This window comes from Podarcis melisellensis, assembly GCF_964234715.1.
Source record: "Podarcis melisellensis genome assembly, chromosome: 4".
Classification (NCBI taxonomy): domain Eukaryota; kingdom Metazoa; phylum Chordata; class Lepidosauria; order Squamata; family Lacertidae; genus Podarcis; species Podarcis melisellensis.
The window spans coordinates 2,672,048-2,686,462 of NC_138531.1; the positions used below are offsets into that span (position 1 = coordinate 2,672,048).

The following is a 14,415-nucleotide window of genomic DNA, read 5'->3' on the forward strand; positions in this document are numbered from 1 at the left end:
TTTTTAGCTTTGAGAACACTGTCCATCCATCTCGTCCTCTGTTGTCCCCTTCTCCTTGTGCCCTCCATCTTTCCCAACATCAGGGTCTTTTCCAGGAAGGCTTCTCTTCTCATGAGGTGGCCAAAGTATTGGAGCCTCAGCTTCAGGATCTGTCCTTCCAGTGAGCACTCAGGGCTGAGTTCCTTCAGAATGGAGAGGTTTGATCTTCTTGCAGTCCATGGGACTCTCAAGAGTCTCCTCTAGCACCATAATTCAAAAGCATCAATTTTTCAGCCATCGGCCTTCTTTATGATCCAGCTCTCACTTCCATACATCACTACTGGGAAAACCATAGGTAGTAAGCTTGGCTATCCACCCCCCACCCCAACCTCTCCTCCTAGACTTGGCCAGGAAGAGGGAGAGTTCTCTAGGTTTGCAAATCTCAAGCCAAACGGTAAAGCTGCCGCCACCTCCTTTTCCCAGGCAACCCTCAAATGGGGTTTAAGGAGGAGAACCCCCCCTTGATATTTACTGGGTTTGGCAGCCCTGAGTTACTTTACTGTGACACAGACAGAAATTCAACAGGTAGGTGTCCCAAATGGTCAGACACCAGTTTAGCTTCTCCGAGCAAAGACACAGAATACAAAAGACAAAAAGTCCTTTTCCAAATTTATTGAAAAAAGCTACTCAAAAGTTGCACATTTCTTAGAAGGTTACAAACAGAAAATAAAAACGTTGTAAAATACAGCTAAATAAAAACCGTACTCACACAGCATCAATAGTTCAAAACACAGTTAGTCATCAAGAGTCCTTTCACTGGTCAAACGCCCCCAGGCAAAGTACCAGGGCAAGATGTTCTGCAATTTGCATCTGAATTCCCAAACCCTTTCTCCTTGAAAACCCAGGTGGAGAACAGTTTAGGGACCAATCATTTCTTTAGGTTAATTACCAATTTACCAATGGCTGCATGATGAGTATATATTTCCTGATTGTCAGGAGACCAGCACAGCTGAACTTTGTTTAGGCTCATAGACCTTGAGATCAAAAGGTCCTGCTTCCTTCCCAGGCCTCGCTTCCACATACCAGGCTCATAAACTGTAAATCACTTGATCGTCTCCTCCACCTTTTTACAACCCTATCCACACTGAAGCCCCCAAATCTCATCCTGCCTAGAGTCAGGAGGTAATTAATTCACACTTCCAGAGATGAAAAGTATTAAGTTTACAAAGACCAGATACCGCTTCCCCAGAAGGCCACAGTTTTGTCTCTCCCACAATACCTCACTTCTGTGTGAACCAGCGTTTGATATACCAATGTTTCCCAACTTCACTACACCGTAGCTTTAACTATACGGACCTTTGTCGGCAAGGTGATGTCTCTGCTTTTTAAGATGCTGTCTATGTTTGTCATTGCTTTTCTCCCAAGAAGCAGGCGTCTTTTAATTCCGCGACTGCTGTCACCATCTACAGTGATCATGGAGCCCAAGAAAGCAAAATCTCTCACTGCCTCCATTTCTTCCTCTTCTATTTGCCAGGAGGTTGTTACGGCTAAAATCTGGGTGCGGGGCTACACTGCCACCCAGCTCGTCGGACTAAGTGTCCGCGGGTCCCTGCGGAAGAAAATGAGCTCAGCCGGACAGGAGCAAAATGCGGAGATCCAAGGTTTATTGCGCAACAGGTTCAAGATGAGATTGAACAGCGAGAAAGGGGTGACATGAACTTTTGAAACTCCCTCCATGTCCCAGAATACAGTGCAAAATACATCATGAATACATTAAGGAAAGGTTGGGTTACACAGATTACATCATGAATACATTAAGGAGAGGTTGGGTTACACCAGATTAACATAAGGAGGAGGGAGGGGGGAATATGCAGAGCTGGAGATATGCGCAGATAAGCGCTTCCTGAGTGTATGCATAGTCTGTCACCTGGCATTGCCCGGAGGAAAGGTTTGGCAGAGTGATTTGACAGGATTAGGGTCTTGACACCTTACTTGAGGAATTAGGGAGGACAGGGGAGGGGTGATGGAATCCTAGAGAAATTGAGCAAATATATTGTAGTGAAGAAGACATGCCCCCCCCTTCCGTAACAGTCCCCCATTCGGAGATACATTTGCATTAAAGTTCTGTAAGAACTTGCAAATCTTTTCTCCGCACCCTAAATCTCGATGAAGGTATGGGTGCCCTGTGAATGGGAATAGGATCTAATGGAAAAGGAGGTGGGTTGAGCAGGGCAGCAAAGGAGGGAGCAACATGGACCAATACAATGTACACACGTGTTATATAGATGTGCACTAAATAATAACTTGGTATCTACCGTACCAGATGTGTGGGTTTATGCAAACCTGAAGGGGGCTTGCAAGCCATGCCTCTTAAGGTCATTTGCAAATATAGTAGTGCAGATAGCTGGATATAGGATATAGGATATAGGATATCACATAAAAGAACATGTAAAGAAATGCTTTACGTTTAGCAGGAAGGTCCACTACTGACTGGAAAAGAAAATGCAGTTTTTTGTTTTTTTGGTTTTTTTTTTAGCTCCACCGTTTTTGTGTTCTCAGGTGCGAAGGTAGCTCTTCTGTGGTCTCACACCAGCATGGTGTCACAGTAGTGGCAATCCCTGGTGAATCCACTTAGGGCTTTCATATTAACCATGTTGCCTGGCACCCACCAAAGCTGGCACAGGTTTCGGACACGTCTTGAAAGAAATGTCTTTGCCTTGGCCATTCTATGGGATTTTATTATTATAGGCTCTGGTCTTGCAGTCATGGGAAGTTGCTCACTTGCACTTTAAGGACCAAAAGCTAATTGCAGCCTGGATACACTTGCCCAATTCAAACTGAGTCCAATTTGAATTTATCTTGCCCCATGGTTCTCAACTTTCAAACCAATCTGTTAAAGCAAAACCATTCTTAAGGGGCACTTGTCCAAATAAGTCAATTTAACTCTATAAGGGATCATTCCTGCTAAACCAAAGCATATACACCTTCCTGAAGCTTCTCCTTGGTAAAGTGAGTTTTAGCACATTTTAAAATGGGTAGGGAAGTTGGCAGAGTGCCAGGTGAAACAACTAAATGTGGTTATAAATTTATCCAATTCTAAACATTGGGCTACATAGTAGCCTGGTCTGTTAAAAGGCATAAAATGTATGAGGATCCTCCACTGGGGTGTAAGGAATAAGACATTAAACATAAAAACAATTACACACAAAATAGCCACGAAATAGCCCCCCCATTTGTGGAAATAACACACTGTCGGACACATTTTAACATTCCTACGTAATAACACATAATACTAATCAAACTAATTAAGTATCAGTTGCATATCTTGAGACAATTGTGATATTTTTACGCATGTATCTTCTCAATGCCGGAGCACAGTCTTGAGGTTCAAAAGTAAGAAAATGTCCTTGCAATTCAACTCCTCCCCCCCTTTGTCAGCCCCACTCCCCCGGCAGTCTATATCCTTTGAAAGAGATAGCTGTGGCCACTTTGAAAACTTGGGTGTCTGTTGTTGTTGCAGGTCTTGTGGTGGCGAAGCTTTTCATTGGATCTGTAGTAACACCTTTGTAGAAGTGATATCCTGTAAGGGGCAGGGTGGGCTTAAAGACAGAGTTAAAAAAAGGAAAGGGGCGAAAGGCAAAAGAATGTCCTTCAGTTTCCGTGGGAAGCTGCAAATAATAAAAATCTTAGTGGATTAAGCTTTTTTTTCATTTCAATATTATTATCACATTTCCATATAATTACTGTTATTATCTGCTAAGTTCGTTTGCTTTCCTTCACTTTGGTTTTTCTTCTCCCTCCCATATTATTAAATAAAAAATTACTCCATATGTAGAGAAAAAGATCTGTAAGAAAATACAAGGTTAAAATAATAATAACACACACACACACAATGACCTATGAGGAACCAAAAGTAAATAAATGCTAAGACACACAGTTTTAAGAAATCTGAAGTAACAATGAAAATAAAAGAGTGTTTCTTGATGTGACAACATCGGCTAGAATGTTAATAGCAAAATACTGGGAAATGACTTAATGGCAATTTAAAGTTGTGCAAGTACCTTGAACTAGCCAAAATGACAGAATTAATAAGAAATGCTCAGGCAAAAGGTAAACAAATACCATTCCACAAACAATGTTTGGTTGTGCTTCGATTAACTTCATAGACATCATGGAAAAACGGATTAAATAAGTGAAAACAGATTATTTGTAACTCTAAAAGTGTCAAAGCCACAAAGAGATGGAAGTCACTAATATAGTAGGGATTCAGACTTGTTTCACAGAACAGAAAGAAAGTTGCTGTGGGAGGAAAAGGGGACAAACACTTTGTTATCGGGGTTCACATATCCTGTTAAAATGCACACAAACAAAGTCTGTGATTTTAATCCCATTGAGGGGTGGAATGCTTTGATATTTACCTGTGAAAAGAATTTGGCATGATAAGATTTCAAACTTGGGACACATTAAGGGTGATTTCTCTCAATGGTTCCAAGTTTTACATAAACCTCCTCTCCCCCCCCTTACAGTTCCCCCTCCTTCCTCTCTCTTTTCTTTTCCTATCTTTTTTTTTTTGCTGATCTAGCCTCTGTGCATGTGCGGAGTTCATGTCTCAGCAAACCTTTTATACTATTGAAAATGTTGCATCTTTTGGCTAAATTAGAATTTGAATAAGGGAAGGGTAAGGAGTAGATTTTAAAAATAGGGTTAGATTTTAAAACAAAAAAGAGAAACTCAGCAATTGAAGTATTCACCAACCAAAGCTAGCAATTTCAGCCCAAGCAAAAGGACTGCTTCCTTTATGTACAGGAAAGGGCTAATATCCCTCTGGCCATTCCCGGAAGAATGCCACGCCCTTATATACGGAAAAAATGGCCTGAGAGTCAGAATTCATAGGATTTTTAACATTCTAAGTCATTCCAGCCTTACCATTTGCAGACAAAAATTTTCCTGCCCTTTATTTACTGGATTGGTCAAGGCCCATATGTATACAGGATTGGTCAAGGCCCATATGTATTTGTATGTGCTTAAACTTTGAATTGACTTTGAAGTCTGATTTTAAATAGTAGACAAAATGATAAACACTGTAATCACTCAAATGCTTGATATTACCAGTTGTGCTTCAAAACATCACAGCTTCACCTCTCATCTTTTAAAACTAAAGAGCAAAGCTAGGCTGAATTTCAACTCCATCACCACACCAGAATTTAAGAATTACCCTCCAATGTTTGCAGACACATGTCCTTCCACACAGCCACAAATTGGGAGAGTTGAAAGGGACCCTGGGGTCATCTAGTCCAACCCTCCAAAATAAAGGGTTCACAGCAAGATTTCACAGCAAGATTTGTACTACCAAAGAGACACACACATACTTATGTACACAGGCACTACTGGGGAATAGAGCACAATCAATGCTCCTATCATGTACTAAGGAAGAGGAAAATAAAAGTACCCAGCTTTATACAGAACCCTCTAAAGGAAGAACAGTTTTCCTAAGATAAGATAGGAAGAGAATCTGGGAGAGAATATTTTATAAGCATAGGGTTATTTCAGTTGATATACCCACTCAAATAATAAAACCAGTCCTGGATTTGATTTAAACGGGATACAAAAGTTAATAATGTCTCTGAACTTGCATAGGAATAGTACACCTAACTACGATTTTTAAATAACGATACATAGGAAAGTGAGATGTCGGGTACTTTTACCAAAGAATGTGCCCCCCTCCCTTGTTGAAGGAAGCTTACTCAGGAGTAAATTCACTTGGCACAGAAGTAAGAAGGGGGGAACCTGAAAGAGACTGAAACAAGTGGGGAGGTATTTTCCAATAAGAAGCCAGGAAACCCTGGTTGATCTTAGAGACTGGTATCAGGACTGGACTCTATAGATAGACAATTGTTGTCTATCAAAGCTTCTACCTTTTATTAACAATTTTCTTAGAAGGAACACCTATTTTCATAGGCATGTGCTTCATGAAATACATACACTGCATTTTAGCTTGAGAGAGCAGTTGGCTCAACTAGGCTTTTGCAGCAGAAACATTAGTTTCTTTACAGCATATTTCAAAATACTGGAAAAAAGACTGGAGCACGGATGTAGAATCACAAACTCAAAGGTTGCAACATAACATTATCTACCATCAACTTAAAATCATACTCCTCACTTAAGCTACTCAGAAAAAGACTCTTCAGAGCCTCTCTCAAATAACAAACATTTGCACCCTTCATTCTCATTTTGTTTTGTTTTTTCTGTTTTTAAGATTGATAAGGTCCAGCATGGCTTCCCTAGATTTAAATTTTGAAGCAAGCTTGCAGTTTAAACTATGCACACTTAAGAAAGCCAGTCTGTCAGAGACAGAAGGAACAGACAACACACATAACAGACAACATGTAAACATACATATTTTCATATATGTATTAACAGACAACACACATAACAGACAACATGTAAACATATATATTCTCATTCTTTAGTTGGTTATTGCAAGGAGTTGGGCCGCTCCCTTTGGCTTCATTAAGTGAAATTAGTAGGAAGGTCCCACATGGTTTTAAGAGCCTCCTTGCCTCTTCAAACACAACCAGTTAACCAAACTGGCAGGGCTCACAATGCTTAGTTGACTGGGTACCCCTTTATATATGCATGCGTTGTTGTTGCTTTTTTGTTGTTGTTTTTCTTTTTGGGGGGCGGGGGATAGAGAAGGGAGAAAGAGAGGGGTTGATTTGGATTTGGGTAACTTGTACAGGGGGCTATTTAGGGTTTTTTTTCTTTTCCTTGTTGCTTGGCAACTTCCTAACAATTTAACGAGCTTCACCCACTCGGTTCCTTTTTCTATTCCTTTCCTATTTCCTATTTAATAACCTGGGGTCCTTTTCCACTCTGCCGATCCCACCCAATTCCTCATGGGCTATCCCTCCTGGCAACCTCCTACCTATCGTCACAATCTCAGGAAAAGGGGCCCTACTGGACGCCCGCGCCGTGCGGTGCCAGATCGGGTGATCCCTGGATAGAGTTTTGAACCGAAAATCCCCCTTGCTTTTGGAAGCGGGCTCACGCACGATACACGTGTTACGTGGCACCGACCAATGCGGCTGGGATTGGGATAGAAAGCAAGACCACTTCCTGCCCCCTAGCAAGGACGCTCGGGAAGTTCGGAAAGAGAACTCCAACCCCTTGCTTTCAACTGGGATGCCCGTTGCGGAGAGTCGGCTATCTTTCAAGTTGGGTCTCTCCGTCTTACTTTCGAGCTCCCAGTTGGTGCGGCTGGCTGGAGGGTGTTAGAGAAAGAGATAGAGCTCAGAACCCCCCTTTTGGGTCAAGCAGCGGTCCACGGTCTCTCTCACTAACCGGACCAAGAGAAAGGTAAGAAGGATCGATAGAGAGGAGGGCAGAGAATTCAGTTGCCAGGAGATTTCCACCCCCTTCCCACCAGTGCACTGGATTTTTCCTTATACTCACGCGTCTTCTATGATGATCCCGGGATCGATGAATAAGCCGGCTGGATCCCTCTTTGCTCCCCGGCTGAACTCCTGGGGCTTTCGATTACCGCCCGGAAGATGGCCGGGGGGTCCAAAGGATCTTCCCAGGCAAAATGGCCTGGTGCCGGCTGAAGATTTCGGGGCCCCCGGTCAGCAACGCGGGAGAACCGCATGCCCCACGTTGGGGCACCAACTGTTATGGCTAAAATCTGGGTGCGGGGCTACACTGCCACCCAGCTCGTCGGACTAAGTGTCCGCGGGTCCTTGCGGAAGAAAATGAGCTCAGCCGGACAGGAGCAAAATGCGGAGATCCAAGGTTTATTGCGCAACAGGTTCAAGATGAGATTGAACAGCGAGAAAGGGGTGACATGAACTTTTGAAACTCCCTCCATGTCCCAGAATACAGTGCAAAATACATCCCAGTTACATCATGAATACATTAAGGAAAGGTTGGGTTACACAGATTACATCATGAATACATTAAGGAGAGGTTGGGTTGCACCGGATTAACATAAGGAGGAGGGGGGGGGAATATGCAGAGCTGGAGATATGCGCAGATAAGCGCTTCCTGAGTGTATGCATAGTCTGTCACCTGGCATTGCCCGGAGGAAAGGTTTGGCAGAGTGATTTGACAGGATTAGGGTCTTGACACCTTACTTGAGGAATTAGGGAGGACAGGGGAGGGGTGATGGAATCCTAGAGAAATTAAGCAAATATATTGTAGTGAAGAAGACATGCCCCCCCTCTTCCGTAACAAGGTGATGGGACCAGTGGCCATGATCTTAGGTTTTTTTTACGTTGAGTTTCAGATCATATTTTGCTTTCTCCTCTTTCGCCCTCATTAAAAGGTTCTTTAATTCCTCCTCACTTTCTGCCATCAAGGTTGTGTCATCTGCATATCTGAGGTTGCTGATATTTCTTCCGGCAATCTTAATTCCAGTTTGGGATTCATCCAACCCAGCCTTTCGCATGATGAATTCTGCATATAAGTTAAATAAGCAGGGAGACAATATACAACCTTGTTGTACTCCTTTCCCAATTTTGAACCAATCAGTTGTTCCTTTTCCAGTTCTAACTGTAGCTCCTTGTCCCACATAGAGATTTCTCAGGAAACAGATGAGGTGATCAGGCACTCCCATTTCTTTAAGAACTTGCCATAGTTTGCTGTGGTCGACACAGTCAAAGGCTTTTGCATAGTCAATGAAGCAGAAATAGATGTCTTTCTGGAACTCTCTAGCTTTCTCCATAATCCAGCGCATGTTTGCAATTTGGTCTCTGGTTCCTCTGTCCCTTCTCGGTCCACATGCTGCTAAAGCCATAAAAATGCTCACACCCTCCAGTCCCACAACCAAAAGAGTAGGGAGAGGAGAAGATTGTGCTGCCAACACTCTGCTCTACACCAACACGGCTCCCTATCTTCTCCCTGGGTCAATCTTTCAGGCAAAAAACAAAAACCCACCACAAATTTCTGCTATTTTCTCCTACGAAGGAAACAGACCAAAAAACAGCATCCTGGAAGTTCCTACAGCTTGAGGAAATCAGGAGTTTGTGATAGTGGGAGGAAAACCCATGAAATGTACAGGCACTTTTAAAACTAGCTTTCTTTAATATTCTAGTACTGAGAAATCATAGTGTTAAAAGGGTTCCTTCCTTGCTTTCCATTTTTCACCTTTTATGTGTGTTAAATAACAGTCTGCAATCTGCTATATGGAAATTAATGGGATTAGATCACTATCGAAGCCTCTTTTGCTGGGTTAAATGAGCTGAGCCCGGATAAAAGCCCCTTTGCTGTTCAGTGCTCCACCACCCTAGAAGCTCTGGCTATCTTTTGCTGGTTGTACTGTTATATGTCCTCATTGTGTTCCATAATGTCATTGTCTGAGATTCTGCTTTACCTGCACTCAGGAAATCCTTATTTCAGAGGCAGGTTAGCATTATATAAAGAGAGAGCTCATGTGAACCAATTTACTGTCTGAGATTTTACGGAACATAGTTGTTTTATTCTATGCACTGTAGCCAATTGCAAGTCTTTGATTTCTCACCTATTCTTTGCCTTAGTCTGTCTGCCTGATCTGAACAGCATTCTCTTATGTCTTCATTTTGTGAATCTGCCTTTCATACCAGATAATGTTTGGTGTAGGTTACCACTGTCGACCTACAGCGTTTCTTAATTTGTCTTCTGTGTGAAAGGCTCATTAATATATTTCTACATTATCATTAATCTGATTCTAAAAGTAAAATGAATAGTGGATTTCCATGAGTGCTAAGCATATGATTTCTCAGTTGCAGTGAAGATCCTCCTAAGAGGGGGACACACCACCAGCCTCTTCAAGACAAGTGTAACTCCCCTACTCCAGTGAAGCCTCCATCTCTCCCTGGACCTACCCATTCAATTCTGTATGGCCAGGGCTAAGGAGCAAAGATGGGCAAGGATCCAGGAGGCAGGTAAGGGGTTGGCCGCACTTCTCCAAGCAGCTCGTTCACATCCTCAGGCAGCAATAATCTAAACTGATCTGGTATAGATGGGGCAGACCTAAAGAGGAGAAGGAGCTCTAGACCCCACCACTGGACTTGCTCTAACTGTGACATCCGAGTCACAGGTTGAATGATTTTATCCCTTGCAAAGTTGTTATAGCAGGCCTCTCTCTGATGGTGTCAGAGCAATGCTCTCTTGACTAGCTGGCAAAAGTCCATTCACCACTCAGAAAAGCTCTGTGGGATGGCTACTTGTGGGTACAATGGGGACAGGGAAGTGAGCTTTCTCGTTGCTGCCACCATCATCTGGTAGCCATGCTGGTGCACCCTCACCTGTTTCAGTCATGACCCATCTGTCTCATCCCACACAGGTCTCTAGAATACCAAGGGGATCCATGACAAAGGTGGGGGTGCCCAGGAATGACTGTGCCAATGAGCCTGTGCATCTCCCCATTCCACAGTGAGGCAAAAGCCTCCACTGGACCACCAGTCCAGTCAGCTGGAAAATCCTCCAGACTGATTCCTTCCATCTCCAAGAAAGGGCCAACTCAAAGGGTGCCCCACTCTTGCAGAGCAGAGTAGCATTCACCCAAACCTCATCCAAAATGGCCCTTCTATGACCACAGGCTCACAGGGAGCCCACAAAATATGACCAATCCACTCTGAGGGAAAGGCTAGGTCGATTTTAGCAATTACTTTACCTTGTTGATGCATCAGGTAAATTTGCATTCCCTGCTGACAAGAGTTTCACTCCAGTTTCTAAGCAATTTAGAAAGGGGGTGGGATCTGCCTCAAGGTACATGTGCCAGCTGAAATACAAAAATCTATTTTAAGTATGTCCAATGATATTTTTAAAACGGTCTGTCGTAATGACTAGGTACCAGCTGCACCTATCTGAAACAGATTTTACAAGGTGCGGCAATAGCTCAGTCAGTAGAGCATGGCACTCATACTCTGAGGGTCAGGGGTTTGAGCCCCATGTTGGGCACAAATATTACTACATTGCAGGGGGCTGGTTTAGATGACCCTCATGGTCGCTGCCAGCTCTACAATTCTATGATTCTATATTTGTTTCTATTGTCTAGGCCAAATCTGGGTTAGCAAAGTAAACTCTCTCTCGTACACATCTGCTTCCTGGCTTCACAGAAGGGTCCATGAAGCAGGAAGACTTATGTTTGTCCCAAACAACACATACAGTACCAGGAAACTGTGACTCTAGCTTGGCTCAACTGGAACTGGAAGGTGCAGATAATATCAGCAGCTACCACTGCAAAAGAACTAGACGCATGCCTTACTTTAAGTGTCATACTGTCAGAAGGAAGCCATGAGAGTCTTTCAAGTGCTGAGGTTTGTTTAATTGCTTTGTTTCCTAAGCAGCCCTAGCTAATCTTACAAACCTTGGAGATTTGTTTAAAGTGTATTTTACAGACTTCCTGGCTGGCTTATGAAGCCTGAGGCAAGTGAGGGTCATAACTCACTGTGGGCTTAATTATCATTGTTATATTGGTGACACTTGGATTTATTGTAACACTGACAATTCTCTTTTATTTACACAAGTTTCACAAGGTTGTCTGGTAGTCCAAAAATGGATGGTTTTTCATTATCTTTCTTTGAACGGTAATAAAAAAGAATGATTGCATGTTGTCCCTCTATCTACCTTTAAGAAGATTTGTTGCTGTACCTTTTTACTAGTTCCTTTCATCTAATATCACAGATGTGTAAAGTCAAGTTTATTGAAGAATCTATTTTGCCCCCTTTCCTCCAACATGTTTTAAGCAGTTTGGAAATGTGCTTTTTAAATGAAGACTGAAAGAAGCCACTTGACTCTCTCCCTTTGTCTGGAACAAAAACACAGTTTTGCACGCATACAGGAGGCTTGGCCAACAAGATTCTGCATTTTTAAAAGGCAAGGTTAAACAATGTTATTTCTTTTTCCAACATGTTTCACTGCTAGGCATACCATAGGCAAACGTGTGTGTCTGTTTGTGTGTTTTCATATAACTTTGTTTGATGTCCCCCCAATCTCTGAGTTGTGCAAGATTCCAAGGTTCTTGTTTCCTTTGGAAATAAGGCACAGCAGAGACTGTGGTGTCTTTATGATATACGGCTTATTTACAAATATACAGTATGCAACCTGATGGATTACACTCCAAGAGGGTCCTGTTTCTCCCATTGGTGCAGCCTTGCATCCAAAAAGAAATCAATTTTTTAAATTATTATTTTTTGCCCTTCTGGTCAGTTTACTGAGTTTAACAGACTCACACTTTGTTTAACAGCCAACTCCCCTTTGTCTCTGCTAAGCCAGGGGGCGGGGCTTAAATAATGCCCCTGAACCAGGAAGAGGCAGGTTTACATGATGCAAACTAGAGCTCTGATTTCATAGGTTTTGTTTGTAAAAGCAGGTATCAGGCTCTGCAAAGACATCAGGCTTGTGTGACAATGAGTAAAAGACAGTTTGAAATGTGAACTAGTGGAAATGAGTGCACTTAAAGTCAAATCACTTACTGTAACATTAGAGGGCTGTGTAACCCATTTTAGAAACCACGTCTTGAATGTTTGCAAAATAGATAAGCTGGTATATTTATTTTTAAAGGAAAATAACTATGGCAAAACAACTATATATGGACACATGGACTGAGCACACATATTTGGTAGAGGGTAGCTTTAAATTTGGGAGTGGGGCAGGCTATTTTTTTAATGGAAAAGGTGGACTGGAGGCTATTGAAAAAAGCCTCAGGTGGTTGTTATATTTTCATTAGTGGAAAAACTTCACCAAGAGAATAATTCTTATATAGATATTGCTTTGAGAAAACGAGACATTTTAAAAAATGAATTTTGATCCTAGGAGGGGATCTCAACATTTATATGGACAACAAAGTGGATAGGAAAGGGAGGTCTAAGAAGCACCTCTCTGTTTCATATTTAAGGATTTAATAGAGGAAGCAGATTTGATAGACATATGGAGAGGGGAAAACAAACAGGAGAGGTTTACATAATATTCAGAGAAGATGACCCCTGTGCTGGGCCTGATTCCAATTTTTATTTCTTGCTTAAGGAAGCAGTGATTGAGCTTATTACTGTCCCAGCTCAGCAGTGTCCATCGTGTATGAACTGAGTGAAAGGCAACGTACAACTTTTGCATGGAAAGTGAACCAACTTCTTTTGAAGAGAAAAAGTTTCTGTCATAAGTTGGATGAAACACAAACAGTATTTTGACATGAGTATAACATATGATGTGCTAGATGTTGTGGTATGAAAGCAGCAATTGAAAATAATGGCTTGTAGGAAATTGCTTTTATTAAAAGACAATACAAGGGGGAATAAGAGGGCAATCCTTTGGTAAAATCTGCCAGGATGAGCAGTTTAGGATGCCACAGATCTCTGACTCAGTCGGCATTAAGTCCCCAAACCTGGCTTGGCGAAGGATATGCTGCCATACCCTGCTCATGTCAGCCCCATGGCTAAATACAACCTTTAAATAAACTCCAAGGAGCTCAAGGTGCTGCACATGGTTCTCTCCCTCCCCATTTCATCCTCACAACAACCCTGTGAGGTCGGATAGGCTAAGAGATGGTGTCTGGCTCAAGGTTACCCGGTGGGCTTCATGGCTGAGTGGGGATCCAAACCCTGGTCTCTCCCAGGCCATAGTCCAACACTCTAACCGTTATGCCACACTGCCGTATAACTGGATCTGGTATAACATCACCTCAGCTCAGCTTACACCATCTTGCTTTATGCCAGCTCCTTGTGCATAGAATGGCTCCCCTTAGTTATGTCATGAGTCTGTGGGGTGAGAGACACCCTAAATTTCTCAGTCCAATAAAAGTTTGAATTAATCAAGGTTTAGAGAGCTAAGCTGTGCCCAACAGTGAAGCCCTGGATGCAGCCTATGTTAAAATGCAAGCCAGGGCAGCCTGGTGAGTGTGGGTCTTTTGGGGAACAAAGCCTGAGGTCAGCCAAGGCCCTAACCTGACAAAAGTGCCAGGCAGCCGGATGGGGGACGCCCCTCACTGAGCCCTGGGTTTTCGAGTAAGATGAAAAGCCAGGTGGGTGGAGTTTTGCAAGAGAAGCAAGAGACTCTCTGGGGTGTATTGCTTTGGGCCCCTCCACAGTCAGCTCAGGTTGTATATAAAGGAAGCATAAAGACGCCACAGTCTCTGCTGTGCCTCATTTCCAATGGAAACACAAATCCTGCATAAGTCTCCCACGGCCTGGAGAAAGGGGTGGCGTGCATCAGTAATTAGCTGACTCTGCAGACATGGAAAATGTTCATAAATTAACTGGAAGTAAAACATGAATAATAAGTGTAAGGAAAACAAACACAAGCACCCCCCCCAACTCTTGTCGCATCCATTTTTGTTCTGATACCAAATTCACTCTCTTTACTCTCCCGCTTCCCCTCATTCAGACATGCGCCTGCCTCTTTTTGCCTAACCAACTTTGCTGCATACTAGCTTTTCCATGTGTTCTCATGCATGCTTTTAGAATA

The 14,415-nt window shown here is 42.7% G+C and overlaps 1 long non-coding RNA gene across 1 annotated transcript in view; it reads left to right on the forward strand.

Moving 5' to 3' along the window:
- The first annotated feature begins 1,712 nt into the window (after positions 1-1,712).
- LOC309367750 overlaps positions 1,713-14,415 on the forward strand; it is a 214,206-nt gene continuing 201,503 nt past the window's right edge. The window contains exons 1-2 of the long non-coding RNA XR_014167318.1: positions 1,713-1,803; positions 7,901-7,941. This is a non-coding gene — a long non-coding RNA (uncharacterized lncRNA). The remainder of the gene's footprint in view (positions 1,804-7,900; positions 7,942-14,415) is intronic.